General features: G+C 35.1%; 1 protein-coding gene and 1 long non-coding RNA gene across 2 annotated transcripts in view; both read right to left on the minus strand.

Moving 5' to 3' along the window:
- PDZK1 (PDZ domain containing 1) overlaps positions 1-11,155 on the minus strand; it is a 46,590-nt gene extending 35,435 nt beyond the window's left edge. Inside the window, exon 1 of the mRNA XM_087966624.1 lies at positions 11,110-11,155. The gene's annotated coding sequence lies outside the window, so the exon portion shown is untranslated. The remainder of the gene's footprint in view (positions 1-11,109) is intronic.
- The window catches only part of LOC148130449 (uncharacterized), a 484,585-nt gene that overhangs the window by 352,081 nt on the left and 119,433 nt on the right, over positions 1-13,071 (minus strand). The window lies entirely within an intron of this gene.

The raw sequence follows: 13,071 nt of genomic DNA on the forward strand, positions 1-13,071 counted from the left end.
TTTTTTTTTACTCACTGCAGCTATGCACCTGGGTATTACACACTTACAATAGCAATCAATGGTATAGTTTAAAACAGCATAGCCATTCTTCACCTCTCATTTTAGCTGCTACCGGTAATAGATTTTTCCCAGCAATTTATATTTGGACCAAAAATGTCTCAAAGGAAAGGACTGATTCTGTTTTACTTTATACACTGCTGGAAAATGTTATGGATAAGATTTTTTAAAAATCAATGCTTATTTTGTTTCCCATTCAGAACTTCTATATGTTTTCCTAACACCGGTAGCTAAAACTTGATGTCCTTAATACTGAATGAATAATGTACATGCATTTTATTATAAACTTGCCCTTTGTAATAACACAATTTCAGGGACACACAGCCATTATATAGTGTTCTTGCATAAGAACACAAAATAGAAACTGACCATTACTATTATGTTTTCCTCTCTCTTTTTTCTTTCCTCTTTGTACATGTAAATTAATCCATATAGATTTAAGTATGTTTTTACTTTGAAGTTTTAATCATTGTTGAAATTGGCCAAATTTATCTGGAAATCTGAAAAGCTACAAAATGGATCTGTAAATGGAAAGACATAAAGGTTCATCACAGAGGTGGTATTCAGCAGGTTCTGCCCAGTTCTGGAAGACCAGTAGCGGAAATTTTGAGTAGTTTGGAGAACCAGCAAATACCACCTCTGACTGGCCCTGCCCTCATCTATTCTCTGCCTCCCGAGTCCCAGCTGATTGGCTGGGTCTTCTTTTGTTGCACAGGAGAATGGAGCTGGAAAGCAGGTTAGTGGGGTGGGGAGGGAATGGAGATTTTGCAGTGCCCTTCCCCTGCCATGCCCACCAAACCTTGCCCACCAAGCCACACCATACCACTCCCACAGAACCAGTAGTAAATTTTTTTTGAATCCCACCACTGGTTCATCTGTAACTTTGTAAGCCACAAACATGAAATTTGAACTTTGGGCAAATTGAAGAACCCCATAGCCACATAAGCATAGAACCATTCTGATGTGATTCTTAAAATACTAAAGACATCAGGTCACCACTCAACCATATAGCTCTTTGTGTGACGTTGGCCCCATTGCTGTTTCTCAGTACAATCTACCTAATGGACGCAGAATGATGGGAATCAGTCTTGTGTTGCTTTAAGGATAGGTGGGATAAAAATTGATTGGATGAATGAAAAGTTAATTAAAAATATTATTATCTTGGCAGCTTTCAGGTGATTAATGACAATGACCAAAAAGAATATTTCAATGATTTTTTTTTTTAAAAAAAACATATCTGATTTAAGATGATGGCTGATTTAAGTGAATGTTATCTGATGCTGATTTAAGGCTAAGCTTTACTAGCTCATTGTAAGAGTAGAGAACCACTGCATGTGGTTCCTATGGTCTTCCTTTGTTGCCCCTGTTCAATTATCCCAATAGATTTTTGTTTCATGATTGCAAAAATTAATATTTTTTATTTGGTGACAGCAAAGTATATGTGAGCACTTCCTCCACAGAAAACTGAAATGGGGCAAAAGTGATGTCCTCGTGTATTATAGTCCATCTTTTGCATTATCACCTTGCTCATTACCCATTTTGTTTCCTTCCCTAAATATTAAAGATAAAGCCAGGTTACAAAATGTTTGTTCATTCCTACATTAATATACACGCCTTACGAATAGTAATTATGCTGTGCATTATTAGAAATTATACTTACTTGCAATTTATATTCCATATTTAAATCCCTATAAAAGGGATTGTGCATTTCATTGTGCCTCTTACTTTAAGTAATATGATAGTGCCTTGTGAAATATCTGTGCCTGGGCAATGGTATCTTTATAGATTAGCCACAATTCAAGGTATCAAATGTTAACTTAGAAGGAATTGTTTCTGAAAGCAATATATAATTTCATATATTTTCCCTGGATATATGTAGAAGTGTGAAGAGACCAATCGAGATTAGAACTGATTAGAATACAGAATAGAATACAAAATAATAGAGTTGGAAGGGACATTGAAGGTCATCTAATCCAACTCCCTGCTCTAGTAATATATAGTTATATATAGTTATATATAGTTATATATAGTTATATAACTAAAAGTGTGGAGACACCAATCAAGATTAGAACTGTAGTATTGATAGAAGGCTAAAATATTATCCTCTGATATATATTTCTTTGCTCCATCCTCCTATTGAAATATGTCACCAATAAAAGTTTATCTCAAGGTAAATCATCTTAAGGTTAATTTGAAGACTGTTTTCACCTGAGGTTATGAAAAGGGCAACCTAGAGAGTGAACATGATGGGGGTGGAATAGGAGTCATGGTTTTGCATTCGTATGCCATGATCTAAGATAATTTCTCATTCACTTTTGTTATTTACCAAACAAATAAAGCAAGTAAATACCACATGTGATTAACACTAAGTCTACCTTCATTTTAAATATAGCAGTCCTAGAATGGATGACTTTCATATTGAATGTACATGTATTTATTGAATTAGTATGATATAGTTGTTAAGAATATAAGTTGCCAAGTTATTGATTCCTGAGACATAAATTTTTAATCTGAGTTTAAATCAGCCATTATCACTTCACTCAGTCAAGGATTTCCACCTAGAATGGATATTGTCTTATGGTCTGAGTGAGTTGGGCAATCAAGAAATACAAAATATAAACAAGCAATCAGACAAACAAATTAATGATAACTGAGTTAATAGCAATAGCAGTAGCACTTAGACATTTACGGCTTCACAGTGCTTTACAGCTCTCTAGCCCTCTCTAAGCGGTTTACAAAGTCAGTATATTGCCCCCAACAATCTGGGTCCTCATTTTACCTATCTCGAAAGGATGGAAGGCTGGGTCAACCTTCAGCTGGTAAAAATCAAAGTGCCGAACTGCAGGCATCCAGTAGTCAGCAGAAGTAATCTGTAGTACTGCATTCTGACCACTGTGCACTACAGCTCATGTTGTAAAGCATGTTGTAGAACAATGTAAAAAAAAAATCAATATGTCATATAAATTTAAGGATAATTATCAGAAGGGCTATATTATAAAACTGTTCTTTTTTTTTTAACAGAAAGCTTTTATCATCAGAAGTTTAAATAGGTAAGAACTTTTTGTATATTGTATGTCTTGAGCCATTTCAAAACAATTTGCAAATTTGCAATCATGCATAGCAACAGTTTCTTAGAACCTGGATTGTTATAGTTCCGAGTTTCTCTTATGTGAAGAGGATCTTGACCTATGCTCGGTCAACCAAGAAACATGCATTGCTGAAATTCAGACCATGTAGAAAACTTTGCATATATAATTGTATGTATGAATATCTTAGCTATGCTCTGAGGGTAAAAGTCTTTGGGATGGAATACTCAGCAAATAGTGCTGATACAGGTAGATTAAGTTCTTTTATTCTCCTGTATCTTTTTGGCACAGAATCAGAAGGGACTTTGGAGGTCATCCAGTTGAACCACTTGCCCATAGGTCCAATTCTCATATCATAATCCCAAAAGGGCTATTTAATCCTTGTTTCAGTGATGGAACACCTATGAGCTCAGGTTAAGACTATTCAGCTCTTTTATAGATTTTACTGTTGTGAGCACTACTCCTCACCAGTCAGCAATACTGGGCACATTGAAGCCTCCTCTCTACTCAGAGTATGGAACACCTTTGATTGGAATAACTGCATTTGTTTGAGACTACTGTGAAAACACTTTCCAAATTGACATATAAGAAAAAATTCTTTCCCTCCCTCCCTCCCTCCCTCCCTCCTTCTCCCCCCTCCCTCTGTGTGTGTGTGTTTATATATGCACACATGCACATATATGGCTGTGTTTATCTAATCCACATCTCATCTACTTTGTTTGCATGTTAAAAAAAGTATTTTCTTTCTTTATTAGCCATATCAGTAACACAATTGATTAGACTAAAAACCAAGTAGGATAGAAGTGGCTATTGCAAACTGGATTTTTTATTTTATTTTAGTGAAATATTTAAAACTAAATGAAGATGAGCTACATTGGGCTGATTGGATCCTTAGATTCTTACTTGCTTTCATAATGGCAGAAAACCTATTTTCAGAATGTAATGATACAGTGCTTCAAAAATATGCAGCAACAATGAATCAGAGCCATGAAACTCCACCATACAAAGGTTAAAAGATATAAGCTGCATAGAGATCACTTGCTGATCTCTATTTTTTTTAAAGTGTATAGTTAACAGAAACATAGAACAATTCCTGACATTGCTTGCTTCTGTTACATCTCATTTCTGTTGTTAAATCATAAGCATATATTGAACCAAGTAATTTGTCCACTTAGTATATTTTCAGCCACATAGATGGGTAGCATTTCTTCTGGGCTTCCATTCAGTTCAGTTATTTGTATTTTCATAAATGGATCACCTACATTATTTATATTTAGTTTGAAATGATTAAATTAATTCATTACAGCTATCCTTGAAGTTTCCCTAAACAATTGCCCAAATTAAACAAGCTGTAACAAACAAATGTAACAGTACCCCTAGATATCTCTTGCAGCTCAGCTGACTTAAGGACCTAAGTGATTAAAAAATTTTTTTAAACAAAGTTGACATATTACACAGTGATGTGCTAGACTTTAGCTTTATATGTAATTAAAATAATTTTAGGATATGTTTAAAACCTTCAAATATATAATTAAAATGTGATTTTTGTACAGATTAATAAAGTTACAGATTAATTTGGTTATAAACAATTTGAAAGTGGGTCAAGTTATTTGGTTTATTTTTAATTTCTCCTTGAAAAAGCCTTATCTAAGATATACTGTTGTTTCTAATGCAGAAGCATAGACATTGACAATTATTGATACATTTTTTATGACAGGCACAGGCACAAATTGTTTAGAATGGACAAAAATTGCTTTAAGGTGGTATGTTTCTGGGTCCTGGGCTGTTTCGTGTCATGGAATATAGGCATCATACAGTAACCTTTCCTATTTGCTAAGATTCATTATGACCTAATGGCTGTAATGCAAAATGTTCTTGCTAAAGATACTTGTGGAGAGAACTTCACTCTTGCTAATGAAAAAAATTGATTAAAATAGGCAAAAACATATTTATATTTTAAGATTATTTTGACTAGAACATTCCTGGCTTCATTAGAATACTTCTGGTTGAGATGCTTTGCCCATGTTAGTATTACGTGAATTCACTATCTAGCCTTTCATATAAATGTAATGTTGAATTCTGAATGATATTTTGGGTAGCATTTCAGTTGTGTTATTTTTTTCTTTCTTCTCCCCACTACCAGAATTTAAAATTTACTGGATTTTTTATGCATCTTAGTTATATTTTAAATATCCTGAACAATTTCAAGTCCAAGGCATGAATGATTCATGACTAATAGGGTTCATTTTTCATTTTTCTCCCCACTACCAAATTATTACTGGATTTTTATGCATCTTAGTTATATTTTAAATATCCTGAACAATTTCAAGTCCAAGGCATGAATGATTCATGACTAATAGGGTTCATTCCAGTTTTCTCATCCCATCTTGATAAAACTTGTAGTGTACTTGTTTTGCATACTCGTAATACTGCATTCCTATTGGATAGTTAACATTGCTTAACGATTGGTAGATAACTACAGTTTCGGATTGGCCACCTAAGCGGCGGGAAGTTTAAATAAATGCCATTGGTTGCGAGCCGCGAGCAGCCGCTATAAAAAGGGCTGCCGTGGCTCGACTTTAGTTGAAGTTACTGAATGCTAATAAAGAGCTGAATTCAACTCCGGTCTCCGAGTCTGTCTTGTTCTGGTGATAGAACAAAACTGTTAAAAGTGGCATACCAGTAGAGTTTTTTTTTAAACTTTTAAAATCCTCACTTAGAAGAAAATCTGTATTAAACAGACTGATTGCTCAGATATTTTTTCCTGGTCTCTCATCAACAAGTGGAGGACAGAAAAGATTAGCAAGGGAGAAAAACACTGAGAGGGAGAAACAAGGTCTCCAGACAACTTGGGGTCACAAAAGGGGGAGGGGCTTAGATATATTGAATTTTCTTCTTTGAGAATAGAAAGGTATATTACATCAGTTGCCCTTTGGTCACATATGGACTAACTATGTTAAATGCTAAAAATCCCAACAGATTATGTTGGTGGTTGGATATCGGATAGGCTGGTTTAAATAATGTATCATTTCCCATAACATGAATGTTGATAAAGAACAGATATAATCATCTGTACATCTTCATTTTGATCTACCAGTCTGCTGTCTCTGGGGCACTGGAGATCATATAAATCTCTAGACTCTGCTATTATCGTTTATCTGTTTTGTTTCATATGACATTGAAAACGTGTCTGAATCTCCCTTTTTAGTACACATGTGATAATTGTTGGTGTGGTAGAGAATATCTGTGTATACAGTACACCCAAGTCATAAAATTTGGCAAATTTTAAAGTATTTTTGCTGTATGATTATAATCATTTGGTTTCAAGGGCATGTTTCAAAAAGGACAGATAACTAAATTAGCCACTAGAGGGAACTGCTGGCCTAGGAACGAAATTAATTGATTCTAGGTGAGTTTAAGTACTGTAGAAATGGGCCAACCACTATGTGTTTAGCATAACCCTGGGTTAAAATACTGCCATTTTCCTTTACTTCTGCTGGCAGTTAGCCAAGGGTTATTAGTCAGAACCATTATTTTATTGGTATTAATTCAAGAAACACTCAGTGCTAGGAATGCACATAGTACTACAAGCCTTTTGATTGAGAAAGCTGATTGAAGTAGTTAACAAATGATTCACTTGTGACAATTTCCAAAAAAAACACAAAAACATTTAAACTTCTTTGGCAACATGTATTTATTTATTTGTAGACCACTTTTATTATTTTTACAAATAACTCAAGGTGGCAAACATACCCACCATATCTTCTTCCTATTTTCCCCACCACAATAACTCTGTAAGGTGAGTTAGACTGAGAGAGAGTGACTGTCCCAAAGTCACCCAGCTAGTTTTCATCGCTAAGGTGGGGCTTGAATTCGTAGTCCCTTGTTTTCTAACCCAGTGCCTTAACCACTAGACCAAACTGACTCTCATACTGGTTAACAAACTAATAGTTTATGAATTATATAGATAATAATAATTTATGAATTATATAGAGCAAAATGCAAGATGAATTGAAGATCAGTAATAATGTAATACTCCCCAAATATCTGGAAGCATTTGAGGGCTTGTTTTCTCACAAGTTTACTGGAAAGTTCTGTCCTACAATATCTGCAAACTGGTAATGTACTTTGCCATTGTATTATTTTTTGCGATCCATCATTAAAACCAAAGTTATTATCTGGGGTGAGCTATCAGGAAGGAACCAAAATTATGATATGCTGATTGTATCCTTAGCACAGAAAGGAACAAACCATCTCATAAATGAAGAATTGGTAAAATATTTCCATCTAGGACTTGAAGGATTCTGCATGTTCTTGAGGAGAAAGCTGGTTCTACCCTTGCTCAAATCAAATCTAAAATTCAGAGTTAAGTCACTGATAATAATAACAGCACATAATTGTATTCTAACATTCTTCACCATATTATACTATATTAGAAGATCAACACCTGCAACAAAGAAACATGGAAAATAAACTAGCTGCGAAGATTAAGACTTCTTGTGGGATTATTATAGTCACAAGATATCTGTCTTGATTATCTTGTATTTAAAGTATAGTTTTGTCTACTAAATATTTTTCTACATCCTCTCTTTGCACTTCTCCACCTCCCTGCCACTGGATGTCCTTAGATGTTGATACAAAAAGCAAGCAGCTTGGTTTGTCAGGAAGCAAACTGAGCAGAGTGCTGATGAGCAAAGGGAAATGGTAGTCTAGACAGGACTACACTATTTTAATTCACTCTACTTGGCCTTAAAGAATCTTTGGATTTCGTATTGGTTGCTAATTGGCTTCTGAGTCCAATTTACAGTGATATTTTTCATGGCTTGCCTATAGATATCTTCAAACCCACCTTTTCTAACCAATTTGGCCCCAATAATTAGATCTATCTGAGAGAAACTGATGCAATTTTTTTTTTTCAGTTCGTGGGCTGAGGTGAGAATGTATTGTATTTCTGTTGCATGCTGAATTGTGCAACAGCCCTGTGGAGATTATTGGCCTTTCTTTTACAAATCAGCTCTTCCAGATTTTCATAATGCTATTATCTAGTGAAAGTATTGCTAGTTGCAAACTTATCAGTCTAAACATGAAAAAGAGAGAGGACTAATGAGTACTGATGCAGAAATTAAAGCTAGCTTCTTAAGAAACATCTATACCGTCTTCACTGCTGAGATCTCACTCTACCCTTATTAAGGAAAAGAAACCTGGTCATAAAGGAGTTATCAATGAATTAAGAAGCTTGATATTGCCTAAATACTTCAGAAATACACAACAATAAGCCTTGCATAGTGTGCATTCAAAGTTCATTAAAAAACCAATCTGGATCGTTTTAGCTTTTAGGAAACTATGTCTATGTCTTCAACTATATTTTATTGGCTTGAGTTTGGTATCATAGCAAGCAACCCTTCTGTCAGTCAGTTTATGGCTAATTATAGAGACTAAATTATGTCTTTTCTATTTTAACAAATTTTCCTGCTTCATCTATTGTATATATCAGTGTGGGTGGAAATAGCACATGGAAGAAGCTAAGTACATAGAATGGATAATTCTACAAACAGTTGCTCTATTTATATTCAATAATACTATTTTTTTCAAATTTTCTCCTTTCAAAACAATACTGTAATAATTTTTCAGTGGATTTCAACATTTTAATTTCAAATCAGAAAAAAAACTAGCAAGAAAAGTGAAGGTAACCTGAACATATTTTAATAAAAAAAAACTAGCTGACACAGTTTATGTATTGGCAAAAAAGCCACACCATTGTTTTGTTCTTGTCATTTTGTTGTTGATGACATTAATGTCACATAATGTCCTAACCTGGGTGACAAAAATAAACAGAATATTGCCTACAAGCAATCATGCAAAGAAAAAACTGCAGTCAAGGTAAGGATACTACTCGATAAGATTTTTTATTTTGATCAGCTAGTCTTTTTGTTAATGGCTGTAATCCTTCAGGCTTTACTGTATTATGTTATTAGTTGTACATAAGAGGTATGAATAAATATAGAATAAATCATTACATATTTGGACTGCTGCTTTCCAGAGTCAAAGAATTCAGTACAAAGCCTATAGTTCTGAGTCAAGGATATTCTCATATTGTTGTTTTTTTTTATCAATACTCCACATTTCTTCCTCATTTCTTCTTGCTTTGTTCTAATTGTTGGAAATGTGTTTTCAGGTTTATTGAAGATGGATTAGTAGAAACAAACATTTCTCCACTGGCATAATAAACAAGGAAGATCTCAAAATTAGCATGTACTGTAAACATTGGAAATAACAAAGAAAATGGGATTGGACAGTGCAGGCATGAAACACTTTTCATGGGGATTTGGATAGAAATGAAGAACTTGGAATGTTTCAGAATGATTTTGAGCTTAAACGGATGCAACTCGAAGTACTTATACAATCTATTCCCAAAATTAATTGTTTCCTGTTGTTTATTTATTTAATTTATTTCATTTGTACTGTAAGCCCAGTTCGTAAAACACAGCACTTTATGTTGTGTGGTGCTTTGGAGACTTTGAGCACTCCTAAAAGTAGCTCTCTGATAAATCATCGAGTAAAAGTAAAGTGACTTGATTCAAGCTTGACTCCTGGCAATTCAGTGGATACAGTGATATAATTTTCTTGTCAATTGTATGGATGTGGTTTGACACACCAGCAGTTTGTTTGACTTCCACTCTAGGATTCACCTCATCTAACAGTTCATGACACTGCTTCACCTTCTCACAGCAAGCAAGGTCAGATAGGTACTGCCACTGCTAAAGCTATCATGGGACAAAAATTAAAAATAACAGCACAACCCTCTTTTAAAAACTGGTAATATATAGGAGGAAGATTCTCTAATGCTTTGGGGTCAGAACTCACACAAGTAATTTGAGATTATGCTACAGTATGGATGCCCAATAAATTGGCTGTCATAAAATGGAATTGTCCATTTATAAATTGCTGTTATTATAGCAGCCTGAAAAACTTTTCACCACTGCTTCCACAGTATTTTTAATTAAACATATATCGTTTCTCCCTATCCTCTTGTGGCTATATATATATTTATAGATAAAACAAAGGCCACGTACTATATTTTCTAAGAAAATAAAGATAGTGCCTATAAAACCTATATGGAACAATTTATCTTGAAATTAAAGTTTATTGTCGATGATGAAAAATCACTGTACAGCTTTCCAATTTAAAAATTTAAAATTTAAAATGTTTTTGGAAGATGCCAGGTGGGCTTAAATGGAATTCAAATTGGCAAACTGAATTAAGAAAATGAAAACAATGTTGATTTAAGGTAAATTTATATCACATCAAGAACAAAATGCTTAACATGCCGTTAAAGCAAGATACGATATTTTCAGTAAAAAAAAAGCTTCTTCTAAGGAGAAACACTTGTTTTACACCATACATACATGCATGCATGCATGCATACATACATTTATGTACAAGATATTTGTAATCTCTTTCCCCCATCCTGTTTGAATTTTGTTAAGTTCTTATGTTAAAACTAACATACAAAATATTGTTAATTTGCAGTAGATACAGCTATTCCTGGTTTTGCCATTCATAACAACTTGCCCTATTATATAACTGTTAATAGTGAGAGCCTGTGAAAAACAAAACAAAACAAAACATGAGTATGGTGAAATAACGGGAATCCTGGTATGAGCTCGTCAAGTTCTTTGCTTTCCAAAGACTGGATACACCATAGCATCTCTGTACAAAACACTTTATTGTAAAACACATCTTCCCCAACAACAGGCTATTGCTCTGAATAAACTCCACTCTTCTAGGTTTTGCAGAGTAAAGTAAAGATGTCTTTAATATCCACTTCCTTCCTACTTTTTCTTTTAATACTCATTCAGACTAAAGTTTCAAAGTCTTTAAAGTAACATACAGCCTTTCTCTCCCCCCCCCCCCAACATTCTTGCACTAGCGAGGTACTATTTCAGTGTAATTGCTCCATTTTTACTTGCTTGCTGAGCTTCAGGCAAATCTCCAAGCTCCAGGCAGGACTCCTACCAGGACATGCTATTCACCACAGCTTCTGGTCCTGGCAATTCAGTGAAACTCCTCTTGTAATAGCTGCCAGCCCACAGACCTGGCCACCCCTTCCTCTCGTCTGTATGCTATCATCTTTCCTGGTACACACACCCCTTTCCCTACTCTGTCTTAGCATTTCCTTTTATAAGTATAAAAGACTGGATGGAGTGAGGTTTCACGTGGACTTCAACTGGCCCTTGAAATTAGCTGGTGTGGCTTCATTGGCTAAACAGCTGGAAAGATGGTTTGGATGCCTGTGAGTATAGTTCTGAGGGAATTGATGACTGCCTGAGGAAGCTGGGTGTGGGTGTGGAAATGATGCTTGTCTACATGACTGCAGCTACTTTTGAAAAGAGCTTTACTCCTCCACAGATCTAGATATGTTGAGGCTGCAGTGTTCAAAATTACTAGTTACTGTGTGCCCCAGGTATCCTGGAAATAAAATCTCAAAGCTAAAACACGATACATTTGGAAAGTCCTGAGTTCACAAAAAAACCACGATAAAACTCTCTGCCCAGATGATTATACATACATTTCATATTCCATACCATTTTCTGTGAATCTTGTTATTTTTCACTGTTTGTACTTTGGTGTCCTTTCTGCCCCTCCATCTCTTAAACTTCAGAAGCAACAGAAATCTCTTTAGCTCCAACATATATACCCATAAGGACACCCTTGTCCTTGCTAGATTCCCCTTTTCATTTTGCAGTGTCTTTTGATGCATTTGTTTGATTGCTTGCAAAACAGTTCTGAACATTAGCTTTGGGAAGGAATTTTCTGTGCAAAAACTGTCGTATTTAAAACCTTTTTTTAATTATACAACAAAATCATTGAATCCTTCTCCAACTCTGTTTACAGACATTTCTGATTTCTGATTTTCTCCTTGGAAAAAGTATTATTTTACATACAGAAAAAGCTGGCAAGCAAATGAGCAGTGGTGAGAGAGGCAAAGAAAATGATTCATACAATGCTTATCTTGCTAATGGCGAAACAAAGTCCAAGAGCACTGCCCAACACACCCAAATTCAGAACATAAAAACAAAGCTGATTTGAGACCTCATAACGATGAGTCAATTCAGAAGTGAGAATGAGGCACAATCTGCAAAGCTAGTGCGAAAAGAATCAAGCAGGGACATAGTAATCAGCAGGAGTTAGGTACATGTAAAATATGTAGCAGGAAATCTAAACAAACTGTTAAATTAATTTATACCTAGCAGGAGTAAGTTGTTGCTGTTTGTCTAAGGCATGGATCCCCAACCCTCGTGGCCTATTTGCAACCAGACTGTGGGTTGGCACACATGCACACATGCAGCTTTGTTCGGGCGAGTGGCAGGCCGGTACTCACATGAATGCATGTGCATGTTAGCCCACAGCTTGCATGGCCCAGTTACCCTCTCTCCCACCAATTGGACTGCCAAACCACAAAAGTTGAGGACCTCTGGTGTAAAGAGTAAATCCATCTGCAAATATTTCATTAGAGCAAGGTTTATCCTGTATAATTTTTATATTATTCTCATGGACTTTCTCTTTTTCATCAGTGTAGAAGAACTTATTTAGCAGTCTTTCAATAGTTGCTTGAATTAGTGTTAGATGTTTAAAATTCTTAATTTAGATTATCTGAATAGAGTTTACAATGACCTTCAGCAGTCTGCAAAAGCATCAGCAGTTATTATCAATATGACCATTGGTCATGTTGGTTGGGATGATGATAGTTGTAGTTCAAGATATTCTTAGTTTATTGTCTTACCACAATTACCACATTATACTACAATTCCACTTTACCCAACCTAGGTACTTTTTAGGTACATGAACTTCAACATTCTGTAAGTCCTCATCCATTGCTGGTTTTTTTTGAATTGGCCCATTTATCTGGAAAGCATTCAGATGTGGA

The sequence above is a fragment of the Notechis scutatus genome, chromosome 5, assembly GCF_049901735.1.
Source record: "Notechis scutatus isolate UNSWTSFEM ecotype Mainland chromosome 5, rNotScu1.2, whole genome shotgun sequence".
Lineage (NCBI taxonomy): Eukaryota > Metazoa > Chordata > Lepidosauria > Squamata > Elapidae > Notechis > Notechis scutatus.